Below are 14,588 nucleotides of genomic sequence, written 5' to 3' on the forward strand. Positions count from 1 at the left end.
GTTGAAACAAATGATTAAATATAAGTGACGTTGGGTCGCAAATGTCGGGGAACTCCTTAAAAGTGGATAACAAATGTTGAACATGTGACGTCACCAGATGTCTTACCTCGCTGCACGTGCAGCAGTGGAGCCTATGGGTCTGCGGCACGTAATCGACCTAACTCAAGTCAAGCAGTGTGCTCATGTCGGTGTGGCATGCGTTTAGATTGAGATAACATTTTTTAGATTATTTACCGGTTTCGCTGTTCCGCTATAACGGAAACCTACCGCACTGTTTCAAAATCAAATGAATATACGCTTCCGAATTGCACCATTACCAGTAAATAATCTACGTCTTCTTTCTAAATAAAGTCTGTGAAAAAAAAAAATAATAAAATAAAAAAAAAAGAAAGGGCAAAAGCAGAAAAATCTAATTAGGAACTACTTTTGTTTGGTTACTTCTGGTGACCGTCACATGTGGAATATCTGTCAGCCTCATTTGGAGCATTTCCCGACAGTTGCGGCCCCATTTGTCTCATATTAAATTGCGAGTACTTGTCTCAGGGTGTCATCTACGTCGCTTCGGGGATTTTTAAACGTTACAAGCGTTTTTAAACGTTGTATACAGGGTGTTTCCATAAGAGCGTGTAAAAATGCAACAGGACATAGAGAATGCTTCACTTGACCATTTGAGGTAGGGAAACTGGGATCGGATGATGTGGTGTCACCGCCAGACACCATACTTGCTAGGTGGTAGCCTTTAAATCGGCCGCGGTCCGTTAGTATACGTCGGACCCGCGTGTCGCCACTATCAGTGATTGCAGACCGAGCGCCGCCACACGGTAGGTCTAGAGAGACTCCCTAGCACTCGCCCCAGTTGGACAGCCGACTTTGCTAGCGATGGTTCACTGTCTACATACGCTCTCATTTGCAGAGACGACAGTTTAGCATAGCATTCAGCTACGTCATTTGGTACTACCTAGCAAGGCGCCATATTCTGCATCTACATCTACATTTATACTCCGCAAGCCACCCAACGGTGTGTGGCGGAGGGCACTTTACGTGCCACTGTCATTACCTCCCTTTTCTGTTCTAGTCACGTATGGTTCGCGGGAAGAACGACTGTCTGAAAGCCTCCGTGCGCGCTCTAATCTCTCTAATTTTACATTCGTGATCTCCTCGGGAGGTATAAGTTGGGGAAGCAATATATTCGATACCTCATCCAGAAACGCACCCTCTCGAAACCTGGCGAGCAATCTACACCGCGATGCAGAGCGCCTCTCTTGCAGAGTCTGCCACTTGAGTTTATTAAACATCTCCGTAACGCTATCACGGTTACCAAATAACCCTGTGACGAAACGCGCCGCTCTTCTTTGGATCTTCTCTATCTCCTCCGTCAAACCAATCTGGTACAGATCCCACACTGATGAGCAATACTCAAGTATAGGTCGAACGAGTGTTTTGTAAGCCACCTCCTTTGTTGATGGACTACATTTTCTAAGCACTCTCCCAATGAATCTCAACCTGGTACCCGCCTTACCAACAATTAATTTTATATGATCATTCCACTTCAAATCGTTCCGCACGCATACTCCCAGATATTTTACAGAAGTAACTGCTACCAGTGTTTGTTCCGCTATCATATAATCATACAATAAAGGATCCTTCTTTCTATGTATTCGCAATACATTACATTTGTCTATGTTAAGGGTCAGTTGCCACTCCCTGCACCAAGTGCCTATCCGCTGCAGATCTTCCTGCATTTCGCTGCAATTTTCTAATGTCCCATAACACTCCTCTGTGGCACGCCAGAGGTTATTTTAACGTCTGTAGACGTCTCTCCATTGAGAACAACATGCTGTATTCTGTTTGCTAAAATCTCTTCAATCCAGCCACACAGTTGGTCTGATATTCCGTAGGCTCTTACTTTATTTATCAGGCGACAGTGCGGAACTGTATCGAACGCCTTTCGGAAGTCAAGAAAAATAGCATCTACCTGGGAGCCTATATCTAATATTTTCTGGGTCTCATGAACAAATAAAGCGAGTTGGGTCTCACACGATCGCTGTTTCCGGAATCCATGTTGATTCCTACATAGTAGATTCTGGGTTTCCAAAACGACATGATACTCGAGCAAAAACGACATGATACTCGAGCAAAAAACATGTTCTAAAATTCTAGAACAGATCGACGTCAGAGATATAGGTCTACAGTTTTGCGCATCTGCTCGACGACCCTTCTTGAAGACTGGGACTACCTGTGCTCTTTTCCAATCATTTGGAACCCTCCGTTCCTCTAGAGACTTGCGGTACACGGCTGTCAGAAGGGGGGCAAGTTCTTTCGCGTACTCTGTGTAGAATCGAATTGGTATCCCGTCAGGTCCAGTGGACTTTCCTCTGTTGAGTGATTCCAGTTGCTTTTCTATTCCTTGGACACTTATTTCGATGTCAGACATTTTTTCGTTTGCGCGAGGATTTAGAGAAGGAACTGCAATTACTATAATTCTGAAAAGGTAATATTGTGAATCATGTACCGTCAAGAGCGACGTTCATCATTAATGGATTAAAGTTAGGTATGAAACTAATTACGTCCGCTTTCTAAATTCTCATTCCTTATCATGTTCCAGACCTCACGTCAGTATAGTACTTCCCTTCACACGCCAGCCTGCGTGAGCTAAAACGCGTGCATTTCGGCCTGCTCTCGTAACACGGTGTTGGCTCTTCTGCCAACACAACACTGATGATGATGATGATCATGTTTGGTTTGTGGGGCGCTCAACTGCGCGGTCATCAGCGCCCGTAGGAAGTCCCAAGTTTTGCAACAGTCCAGTCGATCCACTGTCACGAATGATGGTGATGAAATGATGTGGACAACACAAACACCCAGACCCTGGGCAGAGAAAATCCCCAACCCGGCCGGGAAACGAACCTGGAACCCTGTGATCCAGAGGCAGCAACGCTAGCTACGAGACCGCAAGCTGCGGACACTGGGTTTGGAGTGGCCAGCTTCAGGAGATATTGAAGTAAACTTGTCTACAACTTTGCCTTGTAAGAGTCGCGCTGCCCGTCTGTAAAGAGCCGAGATGGCATCGGAGACGGTCGCAGCAGCTACGACGGAGAACGCCCGCTGTGGCCAGGTGGGCCGATCGATGCAGTGAGCAGACATTAAGAGCGGACGGCGGAGAGCGCGCCTACCTGCTGACGTCATCCAGCGTCGCGACGCCGCCGCTGCCGACCCACTGGGAGACGCCCACCAGCCCGGGCGTCGGCGCCGCCGAGTTGTTCAGGTCCAGCTCTAGTCTCTCTGCAACACACAGAGGGCGGAGCGGTCAGGTCAGCGTATCACACACACACACACACATATATATATATATATATATATATATATATATATATATATATATATATATATATAGTGTTACAAAAAGGTACTGCCAAACTTTCAGGAAACATTCCTCTCACACAAAAAAAGAAAATATGTTATGTGGGCATGTGTCCGGAAACGCTTACTTTCCATGTTAGAGCTTATTTTATTACTTCTCTTCAAATCACATTAATCATGGAATCGAAACACACAGCAACAGAACGTACCAGCGTGACTTCAAACATTTTTTACAGGAAATGTTCAAAATATCCTCCGTTAGCGAGGATACATGCATCCACCCTCCGTCGCGCGGAATCCCTGATGCGCTGACGCAGCACAATACGAGCACGAAGAGTCTCTACGTTTGGTACAGGGGTTGCGCAGACAAGAGCTTTCAAATGCCCCCATAAATGAAAGTCAAGAGGGTTGAGGTCAGGAGAGCGTGGAGGCCACGGAATTGGTCCGCCTCTACAAATCCATCGGTCACCGAATCTGTTGTTGAGAAGCGTACGAACACTTCGACTGAAATGTGCAGGAGCTCCATCGTGCATGAAGCACATGTTGTGTCGTACTTGTAAAGGCACATGTTCTAGCAGCACAGGTAGAGTATCCCGTATGAAATCATGATAACGTGCTCCATTGAGCATAGGTGGAAGAACATGGGTCCCAATCGAGACATAACCTACAATGCCTGCCCAAACGTTCACAAAAGATCTGTGTTGATGACATGACTGCACAATTGCGTGCGGATTCTCGTCAGCCCACACATGTTGATTGTGAAAATTTACAATTTGTTCACGTTGGAATCATCCGTAAAGAGAACATTTGCACTGAAATGAGGATTGACACATTGTCGGATGAACCATTCGCAGAAGTGTACCCGTGGAGGCCAATCAGCTGCTGATAGTGCCTGCACACGCTGTACATGGTACGGAAACAACTGGTTCTCCAGTAGCACTCTCCATACAGTGATGTGGTCAGCGCTACCTTGTACAGCAGCAACTTCTCTGACGCTGACATTAGGGTTATCGTCAACTGCACGAAGAATTGCCTCGTCCATTGCAGGTGTCCTCGTCGTTCTAGGTGTTCCCCAGTCGCGAGTCATAGGCTGGAATGTTCCGTGCTCCCTAGGACGCCGATCAATTGCTTCGAACGTCTTCCTGTCGGGACACCTCCGTTCTGGAAATCTGTCTCGATACATACGTACCGCGCCACGGCTATTGCCCCGTGCTAATCCATACATCAAATGGGCATCTGCCAACTCCGCATTTGTAAACATTGCACTGACTGCAAAACCACGTTCGTGATGAACACTATCCTGTTGATGCTACGTACCGATGTGCTTGATGCTAGTACTGTCGAGCAATGAGTCGCATGTCAACACAAGCACCGAAGTCAACATTACCTTCCTTCAATTGGGCCAACTGGCGGTGAATCGAGGAAGTACAGTACATACTGACGAAACTAAAATGAGCTCTAACATGGAAATTAAGCGTTTCCGGAGACATGTCCGCATAACATCTCTTCTTTATTTGTGTGTGAGGAATGTTTCCTGAAAGTTTGGCAGTACCTTTTTGTAACACCCTATATATATATATACTTTCAGGAAACATTCCTCACACACAAATAAAGAAGAGATGTTATGCGGACATGTGTCCGGAAACGCTTAATTAATATATATATATATATATATATATACTGACCTTACGACTTATCTTAGAAGAAAGATTAAGGAAAGGCAAACCTACGTTTCTAGCATTTGTAGACTTAGAGAAAGCTTTTGACAATGTTGACTGGAATACTCTCTTTCAAATTCTAAAGGTGGCAGGGGTAAAACACAGGGAGCGAAAGGGTATTTACAATTTGTACAGAAACCAGATGGCAGTTATAAGAGTCGAGGGACATGAAAGGGAAGCAGTGGTTGGGAAGGGAGTAGGACAGGGTTGTAGCCTGTCCCCGATGTTGTTCAATCTGTATATTGAGCAAGCAGTAAAGGAAACAAAAGAAAAATTCGGAGTAGGTATTAAAATTCATGGAGAAGAAATAAAAACTTTGAGGTTCACCGATGACATTGTAATTCTGTCAGAGACAGCAAAGGACTTGGAAGAGCAGTTGAATGGAATGGACAGTGTCTTGATAGGAGGATATAAGATGAACATCAACAAAAGTAAAAAGGAAGATAATGGAATGTAGTCGAATTAAGTCGGGTGATGCTGAGGGAATTAGATTAGGAAATGAGGCACTTAAAGTAGTAAAGGAGTTTTGCTATTTGGGGAGCAAAATAACTGATGATGGTCCATACAAATACTTTCAGAAACGACTTCCTGACACTTAAATCTATACTCGATGTTAACAAATTTCTCTTCTTCAGAAACACTTTCCTTGCCATTGCCAGTCTACATTTTATATCCTCTCTACTTCGACCAGCATCAGTTATTTTGCTCCCCAAATAGCAAAACTCCTTTACTACTTTAAGTGTGTCGTTTCCTAATGTAATTCCCTCAGCATCACCTGAGTTAACTCGACTACATTCCTTTATCCTCGGTTTGCTTTTGTTGATGTTCATCTTATATCCTCCTTTCAAGACACTGTCCATTCCGTTCAGCCGCTCTTCGACGTCCTTTGATGTCTCTGACAGAATTACAATGTCATCGGTGAACCTCAAAGTTTTTATTTCTTCTCCATGAATTTTAATACCTACTCCGAATTTTTCTTTTGTTTCCTTTACTGCTTGCTCAATATACAGATTGAATAACATTGAGGGGAGGCTACAACTCTGTCTCACTCCCATCCCAACCACTGCTTCCCTTTCATCCCCCTCGACTCTTATAACTGCCATCTGGTTTCTGTACAAATTGTAAATAGCCTTTCGCTCCCAGTATTTTACCCCTGCAACTTTCAGAATTTCAAAGAGAGTATTCCAGTCAAGTTTGTCAAAAGCTTTCTCGAAGTCTACACTTGCTAGAAACGTAGGTTTGCCTTTCCTTAATCTATTTTCTATGATAAGTCGTAGGGTCAGTATTGCCTCACGTGTTCCAATATTTCTACGGAATCCAAACTGATCTTCCCCGAGGTCGGCTTTTACCATTTTTTCCATTCGTCTGTAAAGAATTCGCGTTAATATTTTGCAGCCGTACGATCTTAAAAAGTAAGTGCGTTGAATATTGAACTAGAAAGCTAAAAATTGTTCGGAATATGCAAATGTACGCCACAAAAGTTGCATGTCTGAACTGGGTGAGAACTACTTTCTGGGTAAAGTCTGCTTTTTTATGAAATATTGAAGTCGCTAAATACGTATTAGAAAGATAAAAATTCGTATGTAGCCCATGCGGGCCTTTCTCACTTCCAAAGTTGAAAACCCTGTCGAAAGGCCGAAGATTTGCAACGATAGACGAAGTAAAAGAAAATTTGGAGAATGTGCATCGCTCGATCCAGCTAGAGGCGTACCAAGACTGCTTCCGGAAGTGGGCCTTGGGAGCGGTGTATCAGTTGTGAAGGAGAATAAGGTAAGCGCGGAAAAATTTTGTGGACAAAATTTCGGCGTTTTTTTGAGACCTCGTATAAGGTGGCTTGCACATTATAAAATGGTTCAAATGGATCTGAGCACTATGGGACTTAACTGCTGAGGTCATCAGTCCCCTAGAACTTAGAACTACTTAAACCTAACCAACCTTATGACATCACACACATCCATGCCCGACGCAGGATACGAACCTGCGACCGTAGCGGTCGCGCGGTTCCAGACTGAAGCGCCTAGACAGCTTTTTTTTTTTTGCATTATTGCTCGTTGTTGATCGTTGTGTTTGGTCGTTGCGGACGTCACAATACATTCGTTAAAGTTCGTTTGTTGCTCCTTCCACTCAGTTTTTTATTACACAGGCCAACCAGCTATCTGACCGAACACGCTGACCTGCACATTATATGCATATGGACTATCAGACCAATTGTGTGATTGGACTGAAGAGTTCCTAGATAATAGAACGCAGCATGTCATTCTCAACGGAGACAAGTCTTCCGAAGCAAGAGTGATTTCAGGTGTGCCGCAGGGGAGTGTCGTGGGACCGTTGCTATTCACAAATATACATAAATGACCTTGTGGATGACATCGCAACTTCACTGAGGCTTTTTGCGGATGATGCTGTGGTATATCGAGAGGTTGTAACAATGGAAAATTGTACTGAAATGCAGGAGGATCTGCAGCGAATTGACGCATGGCGCAGGGAATGACAATTGAATCTCAATGTAGACAAGTGTAATGTGCTGCGAATACATAGAAAGAAAGATCCTTTATCATTTAGCTACAGTATAGCAGGTCAGCAACTGGAAGCAGTTAATTCCATACATTATCTGGGAGTACGCATTAGGAGTGATTTAAAATGGAATGTCATATACAGTTGATCGTCGGTAAAGCAGATGCCAGACTGAGATTCATTGGAAGAATCCTAAGGAAATGCAATCCGAAAACAAAGGAAGTAGGTTACAGTACGCTTGTTCGCCCACTGCTTGAATACTGCTCAGCAGTGTGGGATCCGTACCAGATAGGGTTGATAGAAGAGATAGAGAAGATCCAACGGAGAACAGCGCGCTCCGTTACACGATCATTTAGTAATCGCGAAAGCGTTACTGAGATGATAGGTAAACTCCAGTGGAAGACTCTGCAGGAGAGACGCTCAGTAGCTCGGTACGGGCTTTTGTTGAAGTTTCGAGAACATACCTTCACCGAAGAGTCAAGCAGTATATTACTCCCTCCTACGTATATCTCGCGAAGAGACCATGAGGATAAAATCAGAGAGATTAGAGCCCACACAGAGGCATACGGACAATCTTTCTTTCCACGAACAATACGAGACTGGAATAGAAGGGAGAACCGATAGAGGTACTCAAAGTACCCTCCGATTGCGGAGTATGGGTGTAGATGTATAAATGTATATGTGTGCACTCTCTTATAGAGCATGGTGGCATCTCTGTATGAGCAAAATTGTTACAGATATGCTACGAATAGTTCTACCAAAGTAACGCATCAGCCGACAATTATCTGCCAAAAGACAGTTTCTATTTGATTTCATGGGTGTGGACACTGGGATTGCCGCAGCGCGATTCATGTAAAAGTCTCGACTACATAATCTAACCTTTCCTTCACTCATTACTGTAGGCATGAACACCAGCCACAGCTCCCAAAGAATTTGTGTATTTGCAGATCATCTTGCACACAAATATCGAATTACAGAACGCACTTCGCTGCTGGCAGGATCAACTATCTTAGAAGGGGCATTCTTTTTTAAGTTCAGAAACCACTACTAAAACAAAACAGTGACTTATACGACTCCATAAACAATCAACAAATTTAGCTGGATTCGTGAAACTTTGTCGTAGCTGCTCACATTTAAATACACTGCAACCAAACAGCCCTTACTTTTCCCATACGTCTCGTATAGCGAACATTAGTTCGTTAGAGCCAATTTCAGAGTGTGTTCAAGAAATACTTTAATGACTATACCGATTTCGACTGTCTATCTTGTTTATAAGTACCGGCCGTAGTGGCCGAGCGGTTCTAGGCGCTACAGTATGGAACAGTACGAATCCTGCCCCGGGCATGGATGTGTGTGATGTCCTTAGGTTAGTTAGGTTTCAGTAGTATTGATGACCCGATGGCTGCTCGTACTGGAGTCGAACGGCATAAAAGCACAGCAGTAGTTCAGAAGGAAGTCAGACATCGAGCTAACTGCAAAGGACACCAAGGAGAAATTTGAAAAGAGTATTACACTTCTGAAAGAAGAAACAAAAACGTTTGATGTGCCGATGACATTGTTATTCTGTGACAAGACGCAAGGTGACTTGGAAGTGCAATTGAACGGGGTGAATGACTTCATGACAAGAGATTATAAGACAAACATTATCAAAATCAAAACAAGGGGAGTCGAATGTAGTCGAACTATATGATTACGTGACCACTTATTCTCTCATTTTGTTGTTGATATATAAGATCACTTATTATGAGGTTTATACATTTTAAATCAGAAGGTATTAATGATCAATCAAGAGAACACTGAACGAATTTACTGTTTGAAAACAAATCGCATCTGATCCGTCAGCGTATCGCACAGGTAGTGAATTGTCACGAATGGTTTGTGCGAATTTCGTACTCGCAATGCACGAAGCGCCGCTAGAGCCACCTATTGGCCGCGTCGCGCCTTACCGCGCACGACCCGCGCTGCGCTTGCCCCTCGACAGATGGCAGCACGGGTAAATGGCGAGTCAATGAACGGGGCGCGTCGCGAATGTCAAGTTCACGCCCGTGCGCTGGCATAGCGCAGCCAGTTCAGACCGGCAAAACTGTTTTTGTTGCAGTTCTCGCGTTGAGAGTCGCTTTACCCGGAACGAGGCAAATTAGTTTTTTTTGTTTTTAATACCAATAATCTGCCCACTGTACTTTGTACTTTCCGAACATTAGCTCCATACTTACCAATCATATACAACCGTTCGCTCGACGAAACATTCGTACCCAAAGACTGGAAAGTTGCACAGGTCACACCAATATACAAGAACGGTAGTACGAGTAAACCACTAAATTGCAGGCCCATATCGTTAACGTCGATACGCAGCAGGATTTTAGAACATATCTTATGTTCGAACATCATGAATTACCGCGAAGGAAACGGTCTATTGACACACAGTCAACACGGGTTTAGAAAACATCGTTCCTGTGAAACACATCTAGCTCTTTATTCACATGAAGTGTTGAGAGCTATTAACAAGGGATTTCAGATCGATTCCGTATTCCTGGATTTCCGGAAGGCTTTTGACACTGTACCACACAAGCGGCTCGTAGTAAAATTGCGTGCTTGTGGAATATCGTCTCAGTTATGTGAATGGATTTGTGATTTCCTGTCAGAGAGGTCACAGTTCGTAGTAACTGACGGAAAGTCATCGACTAAAACAGAAGTGGTTTCTGGCGTTCCCCAAGGTAGTGTTATAGGCCCTTTGCTGTTCCTTATCTGTATAAACGATTTGGGAGACAATCTGAGCAGCCGTCTTCGGTTGTTTGCAGATTACGCTATCGTTTACCGACTAATAAAGTCATCAGAAGATCAAAACAAACTGCAAAACAATATACAAAAAATATCTGAATGGTGCGAAATGTGGCAGTTGACTGTAAATAACGAAAAGTGTGAGGTCATCCACATGAGTGCTAAAAGGAACTCGTTAATCTTCGGTTACACGATAAATCAGTCTAATCTAAAAGCTGTAAACACAACTAAATACCTAGGTATTACAATTACGAACAACTTAAATTGGAAGGAACACATACAAAATATAGTGGGGAAGGCTAACCAAAGGCTACGTTTTATTGGTAGGACACTTAGAAAATGTAACAGACCTACTAAGGAGACTGCCTACACTACGCTTGTCCGTTCTCTTTTAGAATACTGCTGCGCGGTGTGGGATCCTTACCGGGTAGGACTGATGGAGTACATCTAAAAAGTTCAAAGAAATGCAGCACGTTTTGTATTATCGCGAAATATGGGAGAGAGTGTCACAGAAATGATACAGGATTTGGGCTGGAAATCATTAAAAGAAAGGCGTTTTTCGTTCCGACGGAATCTTCTCATGAAATTCCAATCACCAACTTTCTCCTCCGAATGCGAAAATATTTTGTTGACATCGACTTACATAGAGAGGAACGATCACCACGATAAAATGAGGGAAATCAGAGCTCGTACGGAAAGATATAGGTGTTCATTCCTTCCGCGCGCTATCCGAGATTGGAATAATAGAGAGTTGTGAAGGCGGTTCGATGAACCCTCTGCCAGGCACTTAAATGTGATTTGCACAGTATCCATGTAGATGCAGATGTAGAAAGTCCGCATTGCTAACGTGTACGGCTGCAGAATGGTTCCTGGTTCATACAAACTAATGGATAGTTCTGGAAAGGACGACGTGATTCCACCCACGACTGTAAATGCTATCCGTATTCGCCACTGGCCAGTTTCGGCATCTTATGCGCAACGAGTAAGCTTCAATATTTGAATATACTAGTATAATCGTTCCTTTTCGTATAGTACTTGTGTTGTTGCCTCTTTTTATGAGGATTAAATTAATTACAGTGCGTTGATTGCAACTGCTGTTTGACAATAGACGAAGAGCTGAAACAGCAAATATGAATAGCATTTCCACTCGTAAGCCGATCATTACGACAGTGGCATCCGACAGAAGTAAAGCAATTCTTGTTTCCATTGTGAAACTAAATTTCTTATTTTAAAGCGATCTTTTCATCTAACCAAGTTAAGGGGGTACAATGACTAACATTGGTACACCACAGCGACAAAACAATTTACATGGGTCACAAATCTGAATATGTATAAGAGCCACTCAAATCAAAACGAGACGGATGGAGAAAAGTTAAGTAAACTGTTTATTATTTCAAACGTAATCGCCGTGATTGTAAATACACTTAGCCCACTGTGCGACAAGACGGGGCATATCTGCGGTTGCCCACGGAACCATGATTACACGCAGGCGTGCCAGAAGCAAACCGACAGCTACAAACGTCTTTCTTCAAATGGTTCAAATGGCTCTGAGCACTATGGGGCTTACTTCAGAGGTCATCAGTCGCCTAGAACTTAGATCTACTTAAACCTAACTAACCTAAGGACATTACACACATCCATGCCCGAGACAGGACTCGAACCTGCGACCGTAGCGGTCGCGCGGTTCCAGATTGAAGCGCCTAGAACCGCGCGGCCACATCGGCCGGCTGTCTTTCTTCGTGGCTCAGAATGGTGATAATCGCATGGGCAGACATCGAGACTGCGTGGGTTCGCACTAGAGATGGGTCGTTCGCGAACTAACGGGTCCAAAGGAACGGTACACCAAGATGAACGGAAGGAGAGCGAGGAACGAATTGTAAGGAACGGTCTTCCATTGCTCACTTCGGTCTCCGCTTTCTACTTACAGTTCCCGGGAACGGGAAACGGTCGGTCTCGTTCCCGAACGGCACGTCGCCCAGTCTCGTTCCAGCCTGTCCCGGTCTCGGTCTCGCTCGGCCGGACTCTTCCTTCTTCGAGTGGCCACTCGTCGCAGTTCCACTGCCGACTGCTCATAGTTAGTTCAGTATCGAGTTGTTCGTTTCGTTCGCTTCGCACGCCCATTCTAGATACGTTTCAAATCTTTTTTGAGCTCTGAACGTCTGGTTCTTTTCGTATTCTTAGGCTGCGTTCACACTGCCGGCCGGGCCGGGCCGGGCTGACGCGTACTGGCTCGGCTCGTGCCTAGCCAGCTCAGGCCGACGAGTAGTGCATTCACATTGCGCGCCGCGCCGAGCCGGGACGGCGAAATGGGGGAAAAATCCACTTCTCCGATTTTCATGTTCTAAAAATTCTTAGCGGTATATAAGACGGCGCCACATCGTTTTATGAACTCATTTTTTCCTTAAAAGCGTTGCTTACGTCGTGAAAAAAGAAAAAGTCTACTTTTCGTTTCGCGTGATTTCTTAGTTTCGTAACGCTTCCCAACCGATTTTGAAGAAAGTATGCGGCTAAAAAATCTGATTTTTGTACACGTGCTAGTGTAACATCATAGCTTCGTATTGAATCATTTATCTTTTCATATTTCTTAACAGTCATTGTGAAATGATGCTATTTGTCAACGTTGTGCACTTGATTTACAAATCTTGTAGTGAAAAAGTTATGTAGCGGGTAGCTTACTGTTAGATCCGTTTTAAACCATACATTGTTGCGAATGAAATGTAGCTAAAAGTACCAAAAAGTTTTTGAAATGATAATGACGCTGATATCTGTCTCTGGTCACAAGTAATGCGAGATATTCAGTGGCGTCAGTGCCGCGTCCGCAAGCCACGGAGTTCGAGCGGTTACAGCTTGGTTTAATGTAGTCATATAATGAAGGAGAGAAAAAAATTAATTACTAGTGATCAGTGGTGTAAAACTAATCACAAAAACAAAGTAGAGATTTGTGATACGTTTACTGCAGAAGCTGAAGCGCAATTCTGTAGTCTCGTTCTCTACTTTGACAAAAAAAATAATGGAGAGTTAATGAAACTACTGTACATCGACACAGATGTGCGTTTCATTGTTCTTCATTGTTTTTTTTTTTTTTCTTCCTTGGCGGGCTGCGCTGCACTGTCAAGGTAATCCCCACTCTTTGGCTAAATGGATGTCAGCTGCCGGAGGCCAAATAAATAAATTTTAAAAAATCCCCACCCTTCGACAGCTGACAAGCAAGTCAGTAGAAAACGCAGCTGCAGCCAACAGCCGCTCGCCTTTAGCTAGTCTGTGCTGTCGTGTAGAACAATGTCTTCACTCTTTTATTCGTATTGTTTTGAATCTGCTGTAACTCGTCGAGTTTTGAAGTACAGAAGAACTAGGAGGTTATGGATTCATCCCATAAATAGCGACAGACATTTAGGAGAGATTTTTCTTTACATGAAGAACTTAAAAACTATCCCGAAAAATTTTATTCATATTACAGAATGAATCATAATACATTTTAGTATGTGCTGCAGAACATTCAAGACAAAATTTCGATACAGAACACAAATTTAAATGTAAATACGGTAGATTAAATAAATGAAATAAAAGTAATTTCTCATGTATCATTATAATAAACGTAATTTTTTCTCACTGATTGTGAAATGTGAGGTAACATCTTAAAATAAAAGACGTGTGCAGTCACACTTGTGAAGAAAGCAGAAGGGAGACGTGTGATGCGTGTACTGCAGAAGCTGTAGTGCTGCTCCACAGGCTCGCGCCTGCGGTCGGCTCGCGCCGGCAATATTAAACACTCGGGATGTCGCCGGCTCGGCTCCGGGAGGCTCACGCCGTGTCGGCGCGGCCCGGCCGCCAGTCTGAACACCGCAATTCAAAACCATGTGTCTGATATCGAAGCGGGCGGCGGCCCGGCCAGGCTCGGCTCCGCCCGGCCGGCAGTGTGAACGCAGCCTTATGTTATTCAGCGTCCACGACCGGTAATTAAAATGTATTTTATAATTACGTAAACTACATAAAAATTACATGGTATGTAATACATACATCTCTTCAGGTATCAAAACAGCGTATCAACTTACTTCACTATTTCGATAAACAGCAGAAGAAATGCTTGTACAAAGAATAAGTTTTTCTGTTTTTTTTTTTTTATTTTTTTATTTTATTACACATGCAAAGGAAGCCGGCACGGGACACGAGAGTGGCCACTTTCCGTCTTTTTTTCATCCACGGTAAAAGGGCATGTTC

The 14,588-nt window shown here is 43.8% G+C and overlaps 1 protein-coding gene across 1 annotated transcript in view; it reads right to left on the bottom strand.

Moving 5' to 3' along the window:
• LOC124718638 overlaps positions 1-14,588 on the bottom strand; it is a 526,059-nt gene that overhangs the window by 417,931 nt on the left and 93,540 nt on the right. The window contains exon 2 of the mRNA XM_047244262.1: positions 3,174-3,282. The gene's annotated coding sequence lies outside the window, so the exon portion shown is untranslated. The remainder of the gene's footprint in view (positions 1-3,173; positions 3,283-14,588) is intronic.

This window comes from Schistocerca piceifrons, chromosome 10, assembly GCF_021461385.2.
Source record: "Schistocerca piceifrons isolate TAMUIC-IGC-003096 chromosome 10, iqSchPice1.1, whole genome shotgun sequence".
NCBI lineage: Eukaryota > Metazoa > Arthropoda > Insecta > Orthoptera > Acrididae > Schistocerca > Schistocerca piceifrons.